This window comes from Schistocerca serialis, chromosome 8 (genome assembly GCF_023864345.2).
Source record: "Schistocerca serialis cubense isolate TAMUIC-IGC-003099 chromosome 8, iqSchSeri2.2, whole genome shotgun sequence".
Classification (NCBI taxonomy): domain Eukaryota; kingdom Metazoa; phylum Arthropoda; class Insecta; order Orthoptera; family Acrididae; genus Schistocerca; species Schistocerca serialis.
Genome location: NC_064645.1, coordinates 404,617,635 through 404,639,075, shown reverse-complemented (window position 1 = coordinate 404,639,075; position 21,441 = coordinate 404,617,635). Strand labels below are relative to the sequence as shown.

Sequence of the window (21,441 nt, the reverse complement as noted above, 5' to 3'; positions counted from 1 at the left end):
TAGAAGGAATAATAAATGAAATACCGAGAAAAATTGTACACTGGTCATCGGTTAACTGCCTACAGTTAACTGAGAAAATCATAGTTTATTAACACTGTACAAAGTAGGATGTATAATCAATAGTAATAATAGGGAGCAGGGGAAAGGAAATGCGTAAAACTGGCTGTTCAAATTACTCAGTGTGCGTAGTGATCAGAATTTGAATTGGAAATCACATGTTGCAAATTTTCTCGAACAGTCAAGTTTGGGGCCGGCCGCTGTGGCCGAGCAGTTCTAGGCGCTTCATTCCGGAACCGCGCTGCTGCTACGGTCGCAGATTCGAATCCTGCCTCGGGCATGGATGTGTGTGATGTCCTTAGGTTAAGTTAGGTTTAAGTAGTTCTTAGTTCTAAGAGACTGATGACCACAGATGTTAAGTCCCATAGTGCTTAGAGACATTTGAACCCAAGTTTGGGAATATCTGCTCTACGTACAATTTCTGCTTGTAACAATGAAAGCATCATGGAGTTGGTTTACTTGGCATACTTCCATTCATTGACAAATGGAATAATTTTATTGGGAATTATCTACATGCGAGGGCTAATCGGAAAGTAAGAAACGATAGGTCGCGAAATGGAAAACACAGTGAAAATCAAAACTGCTTTATTTGCAGCAGTTAGCTACAACTTCCAGCTACTTATCTCCATATTCGCCGATCCGACGTAGACGTTTGTCGTAGCATTGTACCAACTTTTCAATACCCTCGTTATAGAAGGCAGCCGCCAGTGCTTTCCGCCAATTCTCTACGCTGGCCTACAGCTCGTTGTTTGCGCCAAAATTGTGTCTTCATAGCCAGCGGTTCATATGAGCAGAGATGAAACTCAGAGGGAGACAATTACGGGCTGTATTGTGGGTAATCAAACATTTCCAATTGAAAACGATGCAGTAAGCATCTTCATTGCCCCTGCAGAATGCGGCTGAGCATTTTCTTGAAGAAGAAAACGCATGACAGTTATGCATTATTGGCTGCATAGCTTCAGGCGAAATTTCTCACCAGGCCCTTGTACTTGGTGGAAGACACTGTTGTTCTAGGTATCTTTATGTGCTCCCTGTGTGCTCAGAACTAAAACGAACGACGTAACGCGCTCGACGGGCATACTAGAGATTCTGCCCAACACACATGTGCAAAACTTCATCGGATTTTCACTGTGGTTTCTATTTCGCGACCAATCGTTCCTTACTTTCCGAATAGCCCTCGTAGATATAAAGTATTCACTGCACAGAAATATCATATGGGAATAACATACGGAGTCTATTCTCGAGCCTCATGTTTAAAAATCCTAGGTATAGCAACAACAACAACCACTTCACAATAAATTAATTCTCTTATGGATTTTGTTGTTAAGAATCAGTCGCTATTTGAAAATAATTGTAGACTTCATAACAGGGATCGAAAATAGTTACCACTAACCACAACTTAACTTTACTGCTCTACAGGAAGAAGTAAAATATGCAGCCATAAAAATATTTGACAGCGTTTCTTGTCAGAGGTGTTGTCGGATAATGAAAATTAAAAGAAAAAGTCCTATCGTTTCTGACTGACCACTCCCTCTATTCCACAAATAATTTCTGAACAGATAATATAGTGCGATGAGAAAAATCGTGGGACACCTCCTAATACTGCGTCGGATCTCCTTTTTCCCGGAAACTCGCTGTGGCATGGCCTCAACAAGTCGTTGGAAGTTGTTACGGCGTGAAGTCAGCGCCGGCACGCCAGTCGGGAACGACAGGGAAGAGACGGCTGTGGGAAGAGGTCAGCCAATTGCACTCTGACAGACCTCCTTCCAGGACGACAATGTGACAGCAGCGGCCCCTACGTGAAGACGACATGAGCGCCGCACCCGACTGGTAGGAAGCCCACTTCGATAGCAGCTTCTATGTTAGCCACTTCGTTAGGAATCTTTACGTAGCACAGTCTTGTGTTTGTCTATTCTGAAGAAGACTGATTATTTTGTATGTCACCCTTTGCTCACGACACATCTATCAAAGTTAAGTATTGTAATTGTAATAAAACTCATAAATACGAGTTGTTTGATTGTTTGTCCAGCGAACCGAGCATGCAGGCTTCCTAGACGCAACAGAAGTCGCCTGCAGAAATATTGAGCCATGCTGCGTCTATAGCCGTCCATAGTTGCGAAACTGTTGTCGGTGCAGGATTCGGTGCGCGAACTGACCTCTCCATTATGTCCCACAAACGTTCGATGGGATACACATTGGGCGATATGGCTGGCCAAATCGTTCGTTCTAACTGTCCAGAATCTTCTTCAAACCAATCGCGACATGGTGCGGTGTTATCCAAAAAAAGTCCATCGTCGAATGGCTACAAATGGTCCCCAAATTGGCAAACATAACCATTTCCAGTCGTTGGATCAAAGGACCCAGTTCATTCCATGTAAACACAGCCCACACCATTATGGAGCCAAAACGAGGTTCTACAGTACGTTGTTTATTACCTGGGTCCATGGCCTCGTGGGATCTGGGCCACACTCGAACCCTACCATTAGCTCTTACCAACTGTGAAATCGGGACTGATCTGACCAGGTCACAGTTTTCCAGTCGTCTAGGGTCTAACCGATATGGACACGAGCCCAGGAGAGGTACTGCAGGCGATATCTACATCTACATCCATACTCCGCAAGCTACCTGACGGTGTGTGGCGGAGGGTACTTTGAGCACCTCTATCGCTTCTCCTTTCTATTCCAGTCTCGTATTGTTCGTGGAAACAAAGATTGCCGGTATGCCTCTGTGTGGGCTCTAATCTCTCTGATTTTATCCTCATGGTCTCTTCGCGAGACATACGCAGGAGGGAGCAATATACTGCTTGACTCCTCGGTGAAGGTACGGTCTCGAAACTTCAACAAAAGCCCGTACCGAGCTACTGAGTGTCTCTCCTTCAGAGTCTTCCACTGGAGTTTATCTATAATCTCCGTAACGCTTTCGCGATTACTAAATGATCCTGTAACGAAGCGCGCTGCTCACCGTTGGATCTTCTCTATCTCTTCTGTCAACCCTATCTGGTACGGATCCCACACTGGTAAGCAACACTCAAGCAGTGGGCGAACAAATGTACTGTAACCTACTTTGTTTTCGGATTCTTCCAATGAATCTCATTCTGGCATCTGCTTTACCGACGATCAACTGTGTATGATCATTCCATTTTAAATCACTCCTAATGTCTACTCCCAGATAATTTATGGAATTAACTGCTTCCAGTTGCTGATATGCTATGCTGTAGCTAAATGATAGAGGATCTTTCTATGTATTCGCAACACATTACACTTTTCTACATTGAGATTCAATTGCCATTCCCTGCACCATGCGTCAATTCGTTGCAGATCCTACTGCATTTCAGTACAATTTTCCATCCTTACAACCTCTCGATATACCACAGCATCGTCTGCAAAAAGCCTCAGTGAACTTTCGATGTTATCCACAAGGTCATTTATGTATATTGTGAATAGCAACGGTCCTACGACACTCCGCTGCGGCACACCTGAAATCACTCTTACTTCGGAAGACTTCTCTCCATTGAGAATGACATGCTGCGTTCTGTTATCTAGGAACTCTTCAATCCAATCACACATTTGTATATGTGATATGGTGCTGTTAGCAAAGCCACTACCGTCAGTCGTCTGCTGCCATAGCCCATGAACGCCAAATTTCACCGCATTGTCCTAACGGACACGTTCTTCGTATGTCCCACATTGATTTCTGCAGTTATTTCACGCAGTATTCCTTGTCTGTTAGCACTGACAACTCTACGCAAAAGCCGCTGCTCTCGTCGGCCACTGCGTAGTCCGTGGTGAGAGGTAATACTTGGTATCTGGTATTCTCGTGACGCTCTTGACACTGTGGATCTCGGAATATTGAATTGCTTAACTATTTGCCAAATGGAATATCCAATGCGCCTAGTTCCAAATACTATTCAGCGTTCAGAGTCTGTTAATTTCCGTCGTGCGGCCATAATTACGTCGAGAAGCTTTTCACAAGAATCACCTGAGTGAAAATAACGGATCCGCCAAGGCACTGCCCTTTTGTACCTTGTGTACGAGATACTACCTCCATCTGTGTATATTGTTATCCCATGACTTTTGTCACCTTAGTGACCCATGTCCTATGTGACGATTGGCCTATGTGGTTTGGTCACATTTAGTAAAGTTTATTATACATAAAGAAAAATACAGTTACGTAAAAGGCCGCCATGTAACCTTATCTTCGCAGAGAAGATGACTGAGGTTTCTTATAATGAGAAATGAGAAGAAATTTTATACAGTCAAGATTTAATTCAAAATTGTTTTTATTGACCGCTTTCGACAGGTATAAATGGCATCTTCCTACCTTTAAGGATTTTAAAGATCTGTAAGTGACAGTCTTACCTTTCGAAATCGGCCAATAAAAACAGTTTTGAACTCGATCGTGGGTATATAAAATTTATTTGAAATGTGTCTATTTGTAAAGGTACTGATATGTCCTACATTACTGCGGACTGCTGCAAATATGATTTCCAGAACAGGCGAGAAATTAATTTAACAAAGCAGAGGCGACAGCTATGTGATAAGGTCCCTTTTCTCTGTGGCATACTCAGAGACAAATCGACCACATCGATCTCTCAGCTTGATTGTGGTAGCATGGTAGTAAATTTTCTACATGGAAGCTAGACGCTAGGAAGATGATTTGGCGTATGAAGAGACTCCAGCGAATCGGCGATGACTGGGAGAGGAAGAATCGTAGGTCAAGCTTCTTGGCGGATTAAAATTATGTGATCGGCTGGAGCTCGTCAGTCGTGGTCCATGTCCCTCATATAATTGCTATGCCAGAAAGGTTCATTACAGCGTACATTATGTTTCAGAGTGTACCTTCTACACCGAAGATTTTCCATACACCCTACCTACCGGCTCAGCCACCCACGTATCGGACTACATGAGCCGCAGTAAGTAATCGTATTCCCTCTAAACATATCCAGCGGCCGAGGGGTGATACTTCTGCGCTCTTCTTGGTCCCCATACAGTAGCCTATTTCTGCAACCTGCTAGCCCCTTACTGAGTCAGCCGCAGTTGTCTGAATGCAGTCCGTGACACGCACGGTCGTAGCTCTGAATGTTAAATCGAACGACGGCCACAGACATGTGACTCAGCTATGTCATTGTACTCTAACACTCCGACTTGTGAGACACGTAAAGTAGTAAGCTATCACTACTTACATTAGTTACATTAGTAACCATAGTCTATGGCATTACCCATCACAATTTTGGTTTTGCAGAGCTATTCACTCACACTCTATCTTTTACCAGCCGCACTATCTAGATTCCTCGAGATGTTTCGTGGTTAACCGTCTATTTCTGCTTGGACAGAGGTAGTGTTTACACTGGAGATAAAACAAGTATGGCAAAATATAAGTGGCGATCAAAATGTTTTCTATCGGAGGAAAAACAGTCTAGAATCTAGAATGAGATTTTCACTCTGCAGCGGAGTGTGTGCTGATATGAAACTTCCTGGCAGATTAAAGCTGTGTGCCCGACCGAGACTCGAACTCGGGACCTTTGCCTTCCGCGGGCAAGTGCTCTAGGAGGAGCTTCTGTAAAGTTTGGAAGGTAGGAGACGAGGTACTGGCAGAAGTAAAGCTGTGAGTACCGGACGTGAGTCGTGCTTCGGTAGCTCAGTTGGTAGAGCACTTGTCCGCGGAAGGCAAAGGTCCCGAGTTCGAGTCTCGGTCGGGCACACAGTTTTAATCTGCCAGGAAGTTTCATATCAGCGCACACTCCGCTGCAGAGTGAAAATCTCATTCTGGAAACATCCCCCAGGCTGTGGCTAAGCCATGTCTCCGCAATATCCTTTCTTTCAGGAGTGCTAGTTCTGCTAGGTTCGCAGGAGAGCTTCTGTAAAGTTTGGAAGGTAGGAGACGAGGTACTGGCAGAAGTAAAGCTGTGAGTACCGGACGTGAGTCGTGCTTCGGTAGCTCAGTTGGTAGAGCACTTGCCCGCGGAAGACAAAGGTCCCGAGTTCGAGTGTCGGTCGGGCACACAGTTTTAATCTGCCAGGAATTTTCAGTCTAGAATCTGTATGCCAATCAGACGAAATCACCGTGAGCACTAAGACAGTCATTCCACCGATGGACTAGGTTGAAGGTTTCCGTTTGTTAAACACAGTGTCCTGTTGCGTGAAGGAGTCCGTGACCGCCTGATGTACACCCTCGTCCGTCGGGAATCGTCGACCTTTCAAGGACTATCGGGCGGGTGCTCGAGTGTCTCCCGCTTCAGCTGGCGTAACTTCTGCGATACGACATAAGAGATATGGGGACGTGTGTTGTCATGAAGCAGCAGCACCCAGCACGGAACTTGCAGCACTTCTCCACAACGGTGGGTTTCGACCAGTCATGGTCCCCTGTACACATTTTACATTCTCCGATGGACGTTTTTCCCTCGGCAGCCAAGAAAAAAAAAAATAACAGCACGTCGGTCCTGTTTGGGCGTATTTGGTAATAACGTCGCTACAGTTCACCTTTCCGCATTTACCGCACGCGCTTGGAAAGACACGAATGCCTATACGTCGGTGCTTATTTACCGGCACTGGAGTCGCGCCTTGTTGCAGGAGCCACGTTCTCAAACGAAACTTTTTAATCGCTCCTTATATACACTACTGGCCATTAAAATTGCTAGACCAAGAAGAAATGCAGATGATAAACGGGTATTCATTGGATAAATATATTATACTAGAACTGACATGTGATTACATTTTCACGCAATTTGGGTGCATAGATCCTGAGAAATCAGCACTCAGAACAACCACCTCTGGCCGTAATAACGGCCTTGATACGCCTGGCCATTGGATGGCGTGTACAGGTACAGCTGCCCATGCAGCTTCATCATGATACCACAGTTCATCAACAGTAGTGACTGGCATATTGAGACGAGCAAGCTGCTCGGCCACCATTGACCAGACGTTTTCAATTGGAAGATCTCGAGAATGTGCTGGGCAGGGCAGCAGTCGAACATCTTCTTTATGCATTATCCTGCTGAAATGTAGGGTTTCGCAGGGTAGAGCCACGGGTTGTAACACATCTGAAATGTAACGTCCACTGTTCAAACTGCCGTCAATGAGAAAAGAGGTGATCGAGAAGTGTAACCAATGGCACCCCATACCATCACGCCGGGTGATACGCCAGTACGGCGATGACGAATACACGCTTCCAATGTGCGTTCACGGCGATGTCGCCAAACAGGGATGCGACCAGCATGATGCTGTAAACAGAACCTGGATTCATCCGAAAAAATGAAGTCTTGCCCTTCGTGCACCCAGGTTCGTCGTTGAGTACACCATCGCAAGCGCTCCTGTCTGTGATGCAGCGTCAAGGGTAACGCAGCCACGGTCTCCGAGCTGATAGTCCGTGCTGCTGCAAACGTCGTCCAACTGTCCGTGCAGATGGTTGTTGTCTTTCTTGCAAACGTCCCCATCCGTTGACTCTGGGATCGAGACGTGGCTGCACGATCCGTTACAGCCATTCGGATAAGTTGCCTGCCATTTCGGCTGCTAGCGATACTAGGTCGTTCGGATCCAGCACGGCGTTCCATATTACCCTCCTGAACCCACCGATTCCATATTCTAACAGTTATTGGATCTCGACCAACGTGAGCAGCAATGTCGCGATACGATAAACCGCAATCGCGGTAGGCTACAATCCGACTTTTATCAAAGTCGGAAACGTGATGGTACGCATTTCTTCTCCTTACACGAGGCATCACAACGACGTTTCAACAGGCAACGCCGGTCAACTGCTGTTTGTGTATGAGAAATCGGTTGGAAACTTTGCTCATGTCAGCACGTTGTAGGTATCATCACCGGCGCCAACCTTGTGTGAATGCTCTGAAAAGCTAATCATTTTCATATCTTCTTCGTGTCGGTTAAATTTTACGTCTGTAGCACGTCATCTTCGTGATGAAGCAATTTTAATGGCCAGTAGTGTAATTTCATTATCGTCGTCTTTAAACCACATCGGTCCTCTCCTCAGATATATCAGTGGGTGATACTGTCTCAGTGCATCACTGCAACTGTAGGTGTTCAGTTTCGCTGATAGCACACGGCCTTTCTTCTGGATTGTCATACTGTTCAATCACGTTATGGCTTGTCGAGTGACACACTGGATGTCATACCGTCATACAAACAGTGTACAGCGCCAGATTTGCACCTGGTGGCCACAACTGGAACTATTTTGCTTTAACAGATTAACATACCTGCAAGTTTCTCTGCCATAGGATAATTGCAGCCCACACTGCACCTCCATGAGTTGCTGCTCTTTAATTATAACAACGCGGTAAACAGCCTGTGGCTGCAAGGATGGTTTTATAACCGGCCGCTGTTACCTCTCAGTGACGTGTCATTGTGTGCGATTACGACTGTCTGCTTAATAGAGAAAATAGTACCTAACATCGATTAGACGTGTACTTACGGTGCATCTGAATATGAGGTTGTCAGTCCCAATATCATCATGCATTAAAGAAATTATAAAACCACCCCTACACTCAGAGGCTATTTCATTTATAATTGTTATACGAATAGTGTCTGTACTCATGTTAACGGACACCGAGAAGTATTCAGATTTGCTCAACAGTATTCAATCTGGATTGCCGCAGTTTGAAGGCGGATAACAAACACTTTCCGACGTGATACATTTCCTTTTTCGGGGGAGATTGCCGTCGAGTTTCAAACAGACTGCAACAGTTACTGGATAAGCAGGAGAGGGTGAGGCACGATCGTGGTCTATGGAATATTTTCGTGGGTTTCTGCAGGGCATTTAATCCGTGTGGAAAGCAATACTGAGACACGCGGTGGTCTAGGCAAAAGTTTAGCAGAGGCGTCATGGCTCCAGAGGCGCTCATCCAACAAATGGTGCCACCGCCGCAACTCAAGCTGGACTTCCAGCATGTTCCTGCTTAGGGTAGGAGAGGTGAGGAGACAGTCATCTGTTTGTCCGTTCACAGACAACGTTTGCTGCGTCATTAAACAGGTCCTACCACGTCCACTCCTCCTCTACTGTCCTTGGCACTATCTAGTAAGAGCTGACCGCTGCAAGACAGCCGGGTCCACTTCATAGGCCCATTGTGAGTTTTAAATTCGTTCTTAGTGTCTATATCTCCCCAGGCCTCCTTCTGCGTACTTGCGGGACTCGTGTGCTATACGATCTTGTGTATCCATTGATAACCTAGTGTGGGCCGTCACCCAATGTATGTATGATAGAAGCCATGAGGGGTGAGAAAGTATACTGTTCCATTTAGTTCGTTGAAAGGGCCTCAATTAAAATTGCTACACAACGAAGATGACGTGCTACAGACGGGGAATTTAACGGACAGGGAGAAGATGCTGTGAAATGATTAGCTTTTCAGAGGTGGCGACACCTACAACGTACTGTCACGAGGAAAGTTTCCAACCGATTTCTCATACACAAACAATAATTGACCGGCGTTGCCTGGTGAAACGTTGTTCTGATGCCTCGCGTAAGGAGGAGGAATGCGTACCATCACGTTTCCGACTTTGATAAAGGTCGGATTGTAGCCTATCGCGATTGCGGTTTATCGTATCGCGACATTGCTACTCGCGTTGGTCGAGATCCAATGACTGTTAGCAGAATACAGAATCGGTGGGTTCAGGAGGGTAATACGGAACATCGTGCTGCATCCCAACGGCCTCGTATCACTAGCACTCGAGATGACAGGCATCTTATTCGCATAGCTGTAACGGATCGTGCAGCCACGTCTCGATCCCTGAGTCAACAGATGGGGACGTTTGCAAGACAACAACCATCTGCACGAACAGTTGGACGACGTTTGCAGCAGCATGGACTATCAGCTCGGAGACCATGGCTGCGGTTACCCTTGCCGCTGCACCACAGACAGGAGCGCCTGCGATGGTGTACTCAACGACGAACCTGGCTGCACGAATGGCTCAACGTCATTTTTTCGGATGAATCAAGATTCTGTTTACAGCATCATGATGGTCGCATTCGTGTTTGGCGCCATCGTGGTGAACGCACCCCGGAAGCGTGTATTCCTCATCGCCATACTGGCGTATCACCCGGCGTGATGGTTTGGGGTGCTATCGGTTACACCTCTCGGTCACCTCTTGTTCGTATTGACGATCCTTTGAACAGTAGACGTTATATTTCAGACGTGTTACGAGCCGTGGCTCTACCCTTCATTCGATCCCTGCGAAACCCTACATTTCAGCAGAATAATGCACGGCCGCATGTTCCAGGTCCTGTACGGGCATTTCTGGATACAGAAAATGTTCGACTGCTGCCCTGGCCAGCACATTCTCCAGATCTCTCACCAATTGAAAACGTCTGGTGAATGGTGGCCGAGCAGCTGGCTCGTCACAGTACGCCAGTCACTACTGTTGATGAACTGTTGTATTGTGTTGAAGCTGCATGGGCAGCTGTACCTGTACACGCCATCCAAGCTCTGACTGACTCAATGCTCAGGCGTATCAAGGCCGTTATTACGGCCAGAGATGGTTGTTCTGGGTACTGATTTCTCAGGATCTATGCACCCAAATTGCGTGAAAATATAATCACATGTCAGTTCTAGTATCATACATTTGTCCAATGAATACCCGTTTATTATCTGCATTTCTTCTTGGTGTAGCAATTTTAATGGCCAGTAGTGTGTGTCTCATACTTTTTTTTTTTTTTTTAACTGCGTTTGGAAATCAGAGCTTTCATGAAGACACTTTGTACATCTTGCAAGAAGTCATTTTCGTGTATGATGCTGCAATTTTTTTAATTCGAATGTTCACTTTTGTGTTTCATTATAGACCAATTAATGTCACCCCATTAGATATTATCAAGTGACATCAACTAAAATATGTTGTATGAGTACAGCACTCCAGAGCACCACAGCAGTGTAGAAAGAACAACTTGTAATGACATCCGTGAAATTACGTTGCCTAAGAGGCGATAAGAAGTTTCCGTTTGAGGACGTTGCTGTAGCGCGACTCCGATGCGGGAATATAAAGCACCGACGTGTAGACAAGGGATTAGTGTCGCCTTCGAACGAACACTTTCATCGCTCATTACTGAACAAAAAAAGTAGGGAGACTCTGTAAGTATATAACATAATTTTTGTATAATGTCGCTTGATAATGTCCAAGGGTGTGACATTAGCTAATAGATAATAAAATGAAATAAAGTGTTTATTACAAAAACTTCATATAGGAAAGTGGCTAGATTCAAGAAAAATGGAGCGGCTATGGGTCTAAGCAGTAAAGAGACTATTGAGATTATACGGGGTGCTCCTCGAAGCAGTCGTTACGCTCAGTTTCTCTGCTGTTTCGACAGATATTTACAACTTTGGTTTTGCAGTGTGTAGCTGCAGTCATCCCAAATATATGCTACTCATAACGTCTTTCCTGCGACACCTAGTGTCAACTGAATGCTTCGGTTTGTTTCCCGTTCGAGGAAAATGATTTTTCATGGTGGCATATTCCGTTTTTGCAGCTAAACGCGAAAATTGTGAATTGACCCTAAATAACAAAAAGTATGATGTCATCCACATGTAGTGCGAAAAGGATTCCGTTAAACTTCGGTTACATTATAAATCAGTCTAATCTAAAGGTCGTAATTTCAACTAAATATCTAGGAATTACAAGTTCGAACAATTTAAAGTGGAAGAACACATAGAAGATGTTGTGGGGAAGGTAAACCAAAGACTGCGTTTTATTGGCAGAACGCTTAGAAAATGTAACAGAGCTATTAAAGAGACTGCCTGCACTACGCTTGTCCGTTCTATTTTGGAGTACTGCTGAGCGGTCTGGGATCCTTAACAGATAGGATTAGCGGAGTACATAGAAAAAGTTCAAAGAAGAGCAACACATTTTGTATTATCGCGAAATAGGGGAGAGAGTGTCACGGACATGATACAGCATTTTGGATGGACACCATTAAAACAAATGTGTTTTTCGTTGCGGCGGAATCTTTTCATGAAATTTCAATCTCCAATTTTTTCCTACGAATGCGAAAATATTTTGTTGGTGCCGACCTACATAGGGATATGAGAGCTCGCACGGAAAGATATCGGTGTTCGTGTTTTCCGCATGCTGTTAGAGAACTATTGTGAAGGTTGTTCGATGAAGCCTCTGCCAGGCACTTAAGTGTGATTTTCAGGGAATCCATTTAGATGTGGCCTGAAATAAATGTTTGTTTTATGAATAAAATGAATGAGTTATATAATGTTTACAAGCATGTTACTATATTACGTTTCCTATCGTTATTCTCATGTTTCCCAGGTTAGAAACAACTTTTTCAGTACAAATTTCGTGAGATGCAAGTATCGTTTGGTGTTACTTACGATATCCGCTGCATTTAGTCCATGTGTATCGTCCTGGAGATGTATGTGGTCGATCTGCATCAACCAAGTGGCTGATTTTCGGCGTATTTTCGACCACATATATCTCAGCACCTCATTTTTCACTGTGAATGTTTACAGAGTGCAGTATTGCCAACTGTCGCTGTCGTCTTTTGTTTGTGTTGTGATTTGTATCTATGGTTTGTTATTTCTTCATCATACTACGGACTGTAAACACATACATTCAGTACACAGCAAAAAGTGAAAGTGAAGTACTGAAATAAATGTGCCCGGAGAAATCGCTGAAAATCGGCCATCTGGAGAATGCAGACCGATAGACCGATTAAATACATATCCAGGACGAAACACATGGACTAAAAACACCGGAAATCGTAAGTAAGCCAAACGATAATTTAACCTCGCGAAACTTGTGCCGACCGGTGTGGCCGAGCGGTTCCTTGCGTTTCAGTATGGAAACGCGCGACCACTGCGGTCGCAGGTTCGAATGGATGTGTGTGATGTCCTTAGGTTAGTTAGGTTTAAGTAGTTCTAAGTTCTAGGGGACTGATGACCTCAGATGTTAAGTCCCATAGCGCTCAGAGCCATTTTTGCGAAACTTGTGCTGCAAATGCTCTTTCTAACAGAAAAACTCGAGAATAATATGAGAAAACGTAAAATATTAACATAAAATGTTATTTTATCCACATTTTGCAGCTTAAAACGTGACTGTATTCAAAATGTTTTAGTACATGTCGCTTCATTCAAGAGGCAAATGTTCAAATGTGCGTCTTCAATGAAGTGACATGCATTAAAACGACGGAGAAAATAATGTTCACCGGTGCTAAAACGTTAAAAATGCTTTCCTTGGATTATGTGGTAAGTTAACACTGCTCATTTTCCACTATTTCGTACATGTTTTCCGCGCTCGACCTACGATATTCATAACCTAACATTAAACGTTTTCGTGACAGGAATGTGCATTTCACCTCATTCAAGAGAAGAAATAAAGCATTTATTGAGACAAATTACACCTGACGATGGACCCACAGGGTCCGAAATGCATCGTGTAGTTAATAAAACACGAAAAAGTTGTGACTGAAGGCGTTGTTTAATTCATACCTCCAATAATAACATACGTGTAATTACTAGATAACTCATTTAATATAGTTATGAAAGAAACATGTATCACAGGCCATTGAAGATGCTTCATAAATAAATAAAGCAAAACGCGTATGACAAAAAAGAAAGTGCCTTTCATTTCCTTACAGAGACGAGATATACCCCCATGAATTTTGCAGCAGCTAAGGAGCAACGCAAAACGGAAAAAATGACCAAAACGATGCGGCATTCGTTTATCGACAGATATTAACAGAGACAGTAACACAAGAAGGATAACCAGTCCTCCGCCAGCACCATCACGGTTCGATCTGCCGCTTGACTGCTAGTGCCTTGCAGCTGTGCGGCTTATTCGCTACTGGAGTACTAGCTATCCATCCTGCTTTACTGTCTCCTTTAATACACATTGATGAAACAACTGACTTGGGAGCGCTCTTTACAGGGTGGTCCATTGATAGTGGCCGGGCCAAATATCTCACGAAATAAGCGTCAAACGAAACAACTACAAAGAACGAAACTCGTCTAGCTTGAAGGGGGAAACCAGATGGCGCTAAGGTTGGCCCGCTAGATGGCGCTGCCATAGGTTCAAATGGTTCAAATGTCTCTGAGCACTATGGGACTCAATTGCTTAGTCCCCTAGAACTTAGAACTAGTTAAACCTAACAAACCTAAGGACATCACAAACATCCATGCCCGAGGCAGGATTCGAACCTGCGACCGTAGCGGTCTTGCGGTTCCAGACTGCAGCGCCTTTAACCGCACGGCCACTTCGGCCGGCCCTGCCATAGGGCAAACGGATATCACTGCGTTTTATTAAATACGAACCCCCAATTATTATTACATATTCATGTAGTACGTAAAGAAATATGAATGTTTTAGTTGGACCACTTTTTCCGCTTTGTGATAGATGGCGCTGTAATAGTCACAAACGTTTAAGTACGTGGTACCACGTAACATTCCGCCAGTGCGGACGGTATTTGCTTCGTGATGCATTACCCGTGTTAAAATAACCGTTTACCAATTGTGGAAAAGGTCAATATCGTGTTGATGTATGGCTATTGTGATCAAAATGACCAACGGGCGTGTGCTATGTATGCTGCTCAGTATCCTGGACGACATCACCCAAGTGTCCGGACAGTTCGCCAGATAGTTACGTTATTTAAGGAAACAGGAAGTGTTCAGCCACATGTGAAACGTCAACCACGACCTGCAACAAATGATGATGCCCAAGTAGGTGTTTTAACTACTGTCGCGGCTAATCCGCACATCAGTAGCAGACAAATTGCGCGAGAATCGGGAATCTCAAAAACGTCGGTGTTGAGAATGTTACACAACATCGATTGCACCCGTAGCATATTTCTATGCACCAGGAATTGCATGGCGACGACTTTGAACTCGTGTACAGTTCTGCCACTCGGCACAAGAGAAATTACGGGACGATGACAGATTCTTTGTACGCGTTCTATTTAGCGACGAAGCGTCATTCACTAAAAGCGGTAACGTAAACCGGCATAATATGCACCACTGGGCAACGGAAAATCCACGATGGCTGCGACAAGTGGAACATCAACGACCTTTGAGGGTTAATGTATGGTGCGGCATTATGGGAGGAAGGATAATTGGCCCCCATTTTATCGATGGCAATCTAAATGGTGCAATGTATGCAGACTTCCTACGTAATGTTCTACCGATGTTACTACAAGATGTTTCACTGCATGACATAACGGCGATGTACTTCCAACATGATGGATGTGCGGCACATAGCTCGCGTGCGGTTGAAGCGGCATTGAATAGCATATTTCATAACAGGTGGATTGGTCGTCGAAGCACCATACCATGGCCAGCACGTTCACCGATCTGACGTCCGCGGATTTCTTTCTGTGGTGAACGTTGAAGAATATTTGCTATCGTTATCCACCGACAACGCCTGGCAACATGCGTCAGCGCATTGTCAATGCATGTGCGAACATTACGGAAGGCGAACTACTCGCTGTTGAGAGGAATGTCGTTACACGTATTGGCAAATGCATTGAGGTTGACGGACATCATTTTGAGCATTTATTGCATTAATGTGGTATTTACAGGTAATCACGCTTTAACAGCATGCGTTCTCAGACATGATAAGTTGACAAAGGTACATGTATCACACTGGAACAACAAAATGTTCAAACGTACCTACGTCCTGTATTTTTATTTAAAGAACCTACCTGTTACCAACTGTTCGTCTAAAATTGTGATCCATACGTTTGTAACTATTACAATGCCATCTATCACAAAGCAAGAAAAGTGGTCCAAAGGGTTCAAATGGTTCAAATGGTTCTGAGCACTATGCGACTTTACTTCTGAGGTCATCAGTCGCCTAGAATTTAGAACTAATTAAACCTAACTAACCTAAGGACCTCACAAACATCCACGCCCGAGGCAGGATTCGAACCTGCGGCCGTAGCGGTCGCTCGCCTCCTGACTGCAGCGCCTAGAACCGCACGGCCACTCCGGCCGGCAAAAGTGGTCCAACTAAAACATTCATATTTCTTTACGTACAACACGAATATGTAATAAAAATGGGGGTTCCCGTTTTAAAAAACGCAGTTGATATCCGTTTGACCTATGGCAGCGCCATCTAGCGGGCCAACCATAGCGCCATCTGGTTTGCCGCTTCAAGCTAGACAAGTTTCGTGTTTGTAGTTTCTTTTTTGGGATTGTACCCGTGGGTTAGGGGTAGCATCTTTGATTCATAATCAAAACATCTTCGGTCCCGCGTTCGATCCCCGCCACTGCCTAAAATTTGATAAATAATCAGAATTGGCGGCCGAAGACTTCCGGCATAAGAAGTCAGCCTCATTCTGCCAACGGCCTTGTCAAAGAGGGCGGAGGAGCGGATAGAGGTTCAGGGCACTCTCTTGTCCTAGGGGTGGGAAATTGCCCCTAAAGGCGGAAGAATCAGCAATGATCAACGACATGAGGATGCAGAAGGCAATGGAAACCACTGCATTAAGGACACGTAACGTGTATCCACAGGATACGTGGCCTGTAATTGAAGAAGTGTCATGATGATCTTTCCATTGGCAAAAGATTCCGGAATAGTCCCCCATTCGGATCTCCGGGAGGGGACTGTCAAGGGGGAGGTTACCATGAGAAAAAGATTGAATAATCAACGAAAGGATAACGTTCTACGAGTCGGGGCGTGGAATGTCAGAAGCTTGAACGTGGTAGGGAAACTAGAAAATCTGAAAAGGGAAATGCATAGGCTCAATCTAGATATAGTAGGGGTCAGTGAAGTGAAGTGGAAGGAAGACAAGGATTTCTGGTCAGATGAGTATCGGGTAATATCAACAGCAGCAGAAAATGGTATAACAGGTGTAGGATTCGTTATGAATAGGATGGTAGGGTAGAGGGTGTGTTACTGTGAACAGTTCAGTGACTGGGTTGTTCTAATCAGAATCGACAGCAGGCCAACACCGACAACGATAGTTCAGGTATACATGCCGACGTCGCAAGCTGCAGATGAACAGATAGAGAAAGTGTATGAGGATATTGAAAGGGTAATGCAGTATGTAAAGGGGGACGAAAATCTAATAGTCATGGGCGACTGGAATGCAGTTGTAGGGGAAGGAGTAGAAGAAAAGGTTACAGGAGAATATGGGCTTGGGACTAAGAATGAAAGAAGAGAAAGACTAATTGAGTTCTGTAACAAGTTTCAGCTAGTAATAGCGAATACCCTGTTCAAGAATCACAGGAGGAGGAGGTATACTTGAAAAAGGCCGGGAGATACGGGAAGATTTCAATTAGATTACATCATGGTCAGCAGGGATTCCGAAATCAGATACTGGATTGTAAGGCGTACCCAGGACCAGATATAGACTCAGATCACAATATAGTAGTGATGAGGAGTAGGCTGAAGTTCAAGACATTAGTCAAGAAGAATCAATACGCAAAGAAGTGGGATACGGAAGTACTAAGGAATGACGAGATACGTTTGAAGTTCTCTAACGCTATAGATACAGCAATAAGGAATAGCGCAGTAGGCAGTACAGTTGAAGAGGAATGGACATCTCTAAAAAGGGCCATCACAGAAGTTGGGAAGGAAAACATAGGTACAAAGAAGGTAGCTGCGAAGAAACCATGGGTAACAGAAGAAATACTTCAGTTGATTGATGAAAGGAGGAAGTACAAAAATGTTCCGGGAAAATCAGGAATACAGAAATACAAGTCGCTGAGGAATGAAATAAATAGGAAGTGCAGGGAAGCTAAGATGAAATGGCTGCAGGAAAAATGTGAAGACATCGAACAATATATGCTTGTCGGACGGACAGACTCAGCATACAGGAAAGTCAAAACAACCTTTGGTGACATTAAAAGCAACGGTGGTAACATTAAGAGTGCAACGGGAATTCCACTGTTAAATGCAGAGGAGAGAGCAGATAGGTGGAAAGAATACATTGAAAGCCTCTATGATGGTGAAGATTTGTCTGATGTGATAGAAGAAGAAACAGGAGTCGATTTAGAAGAGATAGGGGATCCAGTATTAGAATCGGAATTTAAGAGAGCTTTGGAGGACTTACGGTCAAATAAGGCAGAAGGGATAGATAAGATTCCATCAGAATTTCTAAAATCATTGGGGGAAGTGGCAACAAAACGACTATTCACGTTGGTGTGTAGAATATATGAGTCTGGCAACATAGCATCTGACTTTCGGAAAAGCGTCATCCACACAATTCCGAAGACGGCAAGAGCTGTCAAGAGCGAGAATTATCGCACAATCAGCTTAACAGCTCATGCATCGAAGCTGCTTACAAGCATAATATACAGAAGAATGGAAAAGAAAATTGAGAATGCGCTAGGTGACGATCAGTTTGGCTTTAGGAAAAGTAAAGGGACGAGAGAGGCAATTCTGACGTTACGGCTAATAATGGAAGCAAGGCTAAAGAAAAATCATGACACTTTCGTAGGATTTGTCGACCTGTAAAAAGCGTTCGACAATATAAAATGGTGCAAGCTGTTCGAGATTCTGAAAAAAAGTAGGGGTAAGCTATAGGGAGAGAAGGGTCATATACAATATGTACAACAACCAAGAGGGAATAATAAGAGTGGACGATCAAGAACGAAGTGCTCGTATTAAGAATGGTGTAAGACAAGGCTGTAGCCTTTCGCCCCTACTCTTCAATCTGTACATCGAGGAAGCAATGATGGAAATAAAAGAAAGGTTCAGGAGTGGAATTAAAATACAAGGTGAAAGGATATCAATGATACGATTCGCTGATGACATTGCTATCCTGAGTGAAAGTGAAGAAGAATTAAATGATCTGCTGAACGGAATGAACATTCTAATGAGTACACAGTATGGTTTGAGAGTAAATCGGAGAAAGACGAAGGTAATGAGAAGTAGGAGAAATGAGAACAGCGAGAAACTTAAGATCAGGATTGATGGTCACGAAGTCAATGAAGTTAAGGAATTCTGCTACCTAGGCAGTAAATTAACCAATGACGGACGGAGCATAGGAGGACATCAAAAGCAGACTCGCTATGGCAAAAAAGACATTTCTGGCCAAGAGAAGTCTACTAATATCAAATACCGGCCTTAAAATTTGAGGAAGATGCGAGGTGCCGGGGCAAGCAGTGTATTTAACACTAAATTCTTCTAGAATCTTCATATGTAAATGATGCTCTAAGCCCCCCCCCCCCCCCCCCCCTATTCTAACTCCGACTTTTGCTGTTGCACATGGATTAAAAAATATACGCGAACTGACTGTAATCAACCCTGCAAGTGGAGTAGAAAAGAGTTTGGCACCTGCAATTTAATTTGATAAATAAGTTAAATAAAGGAAGGTTTCAATAACGTAGTGAGAAATGATGGGTTGCTCTACCGATTAACAGAATGAAAGTTCTGTCCAAAATAACAATAAGTTTTATTAAGACTAAACACAAAATAATAAACAAAAACACATGCAACATTTATAATACATCAAATTGGCTCAAATTGGATACTCAAACAAACGCTGTGAAGGTGAAGTTGTCCCTAAAGTAGATTGTGAGGTTTATGACGAAGTGGTATGTGGAGCCAATTCCTTGCCACTCAAATCTTAAGAGAGACACACAGCTAACCCAACATTAATTGCTGCTACTCAAGACAGAACAAAGTTAGAAAAAGACGAACAGGCGCACTCTGCTGAGCTCTGATTATCACCTAGGAAAATACCTATCTGCCGGTGCTGCGGACATACATTACCAAACTGTCTTCTTAACTGCCAGAACACGATCTGGCGTACCGGAGGCGATGGCTGGTTAATTCGACGTCCTCGACCGAAAAGCGAGAGCCGACTACTTAGAGCACCCGTACAGGCCGAACACACAACATTCCCGCCCCCACGACAGTGGCCGTGGTTAAACGTTCCAATCAGCAACTCGAAAACCGGCGGAAAATTCCACTCTATTGCCGGAGCACTACCATTCCACCAATGGAGATTCTTGGCGCCAATTTCTGCGCTGATTTTGCTACGTCACGGAGCTATGCCCTGAGCAAGCCAATCACAGTTACTATTTTGCAGAAAGCGCGGGAATTTTCCCGCCACAACTGCCTGGGTACACAAGTCATTCCCACGCCTCGCTGGTAGCCCGCCACAAAGTGTTTTCGCTAAGATTCTGCGAAGTAACGGAACCTCTAGTGCAGCCGCTACTTCAGACCCCTCCGGGCGTGTCTTTTGACAATGTCGGTGTCTGCAAAGCATTCACTCAACTTCCTCACACCCGTCGGCTTAACCCTTTCCAGATCAGCGTAGCCAGCCCGTCACCGGACCACCCGGGTGACGAGAGACGCTGCGTGGGAAGTCCGCATGTGAAGGAATAGCGACTTTTCACTGCATGCAATTAGAGAGGAAAATCGTAAGATAGAAATATGAGAGGGGGCTCATGCCACCTCTCAAAGAAATTTCTGAGGATGTACGTCTGGAGTACAGCATTGTATGGTAGTGAAACATGGACTGTGGGAAAACCGGAACAGAAGAGAATCGAAGCATTTGAGATGTGGTGCTATAGTCGAATGTTGAAAATTAGGTGGACTGATAAGGTAAGGAATGAGGAGGTTCTACGCAGAATCGGAGAGGAAAGGACTATGTGGAAAACACTGATAGGGAGAAGGGACAGGATGATAGGACATCTGCTAAGACATGAGGGAATGACTTCCATGGTACTAGAGGGAGCTGTAGAGGGCCAAAACTGTAGAGAAAGACAGAGATTGGAGTACTTCAAGCAAATAATTGAGGACGTAGGTTGCAAGTGCTACTCTGAGATGAAGAGGTTAGCACAGGAAAGGAATTCGTGGCGGGCCGCATCAAACCAGTCAGTAGACTGATGGCCGGCCGGTGTGGCCGTGCGGTTAAAGGCACTTCAGTCTGGGACCGCGTGACTGCTACGGTCGCAGGTTCGAATCCTGCCTCGGGCATGGCTGTGTGTGATGTCCTTAGGTTAGTTAGGTTTAAGTAGTTCTAAGTTCTAGTGGACTGATGACCACAGATGTTAAGTCCCATAGTGGTCAGAGCCATTTGAACCATTTGAGTAGACTGATGACCAATAAAAAAAAGTTTCTTTTTTGACGCTTATTTCGTGAGATATTTGGCCCGGTCACGATCAATGGACCACTCTCTATACAGGACATGTAAAATAACGTTTTAAAAATTAATTTGTTCGTAACGGGAAACAAACCGACGCTTTCCGTCGACACTGGCCTCTCATGAAAGACGTGGTGAGCTGAGCGCAGCTGCACACTCGAGAAACGAAACTACAGAAACACCGGAGAAAATGCTCCTGACGATTCTTAGGGAAGCACCCTGTATGTCTCAAGCGGCACGTGAAATGCAACGTTGTGTTGAGTTGTCGTCCTACACCTGCGGGGAAAGACACGCGCCGCTGCAGGCAGGGACGCTGTGCGTCGAGAAAGCGGCTTCCGCGGGTCATCCGGA

The 21,441-nt window shown here is 44.6% G+C and overlaps 1 non-coding gene across 1 annotated transcript; it reads left to right on the top strand.

Moving 5' to 3' along the window:
- The first annotated feature begins 5,682 nt into the window (after nucleotides 1–5,682).
- On the top strand, nucleotides 5,683–5,757 carry Trnap-cgg (transfer RNA proline (anticodon CGG)). The gene has a single exon. It is a non-coding gene; the product is annotated as a tRNA-Pro (tRNA).
- The last annotated feature ends 15,684 nt before the right edge of the window (nucleotides 5,758–21,441 follow it).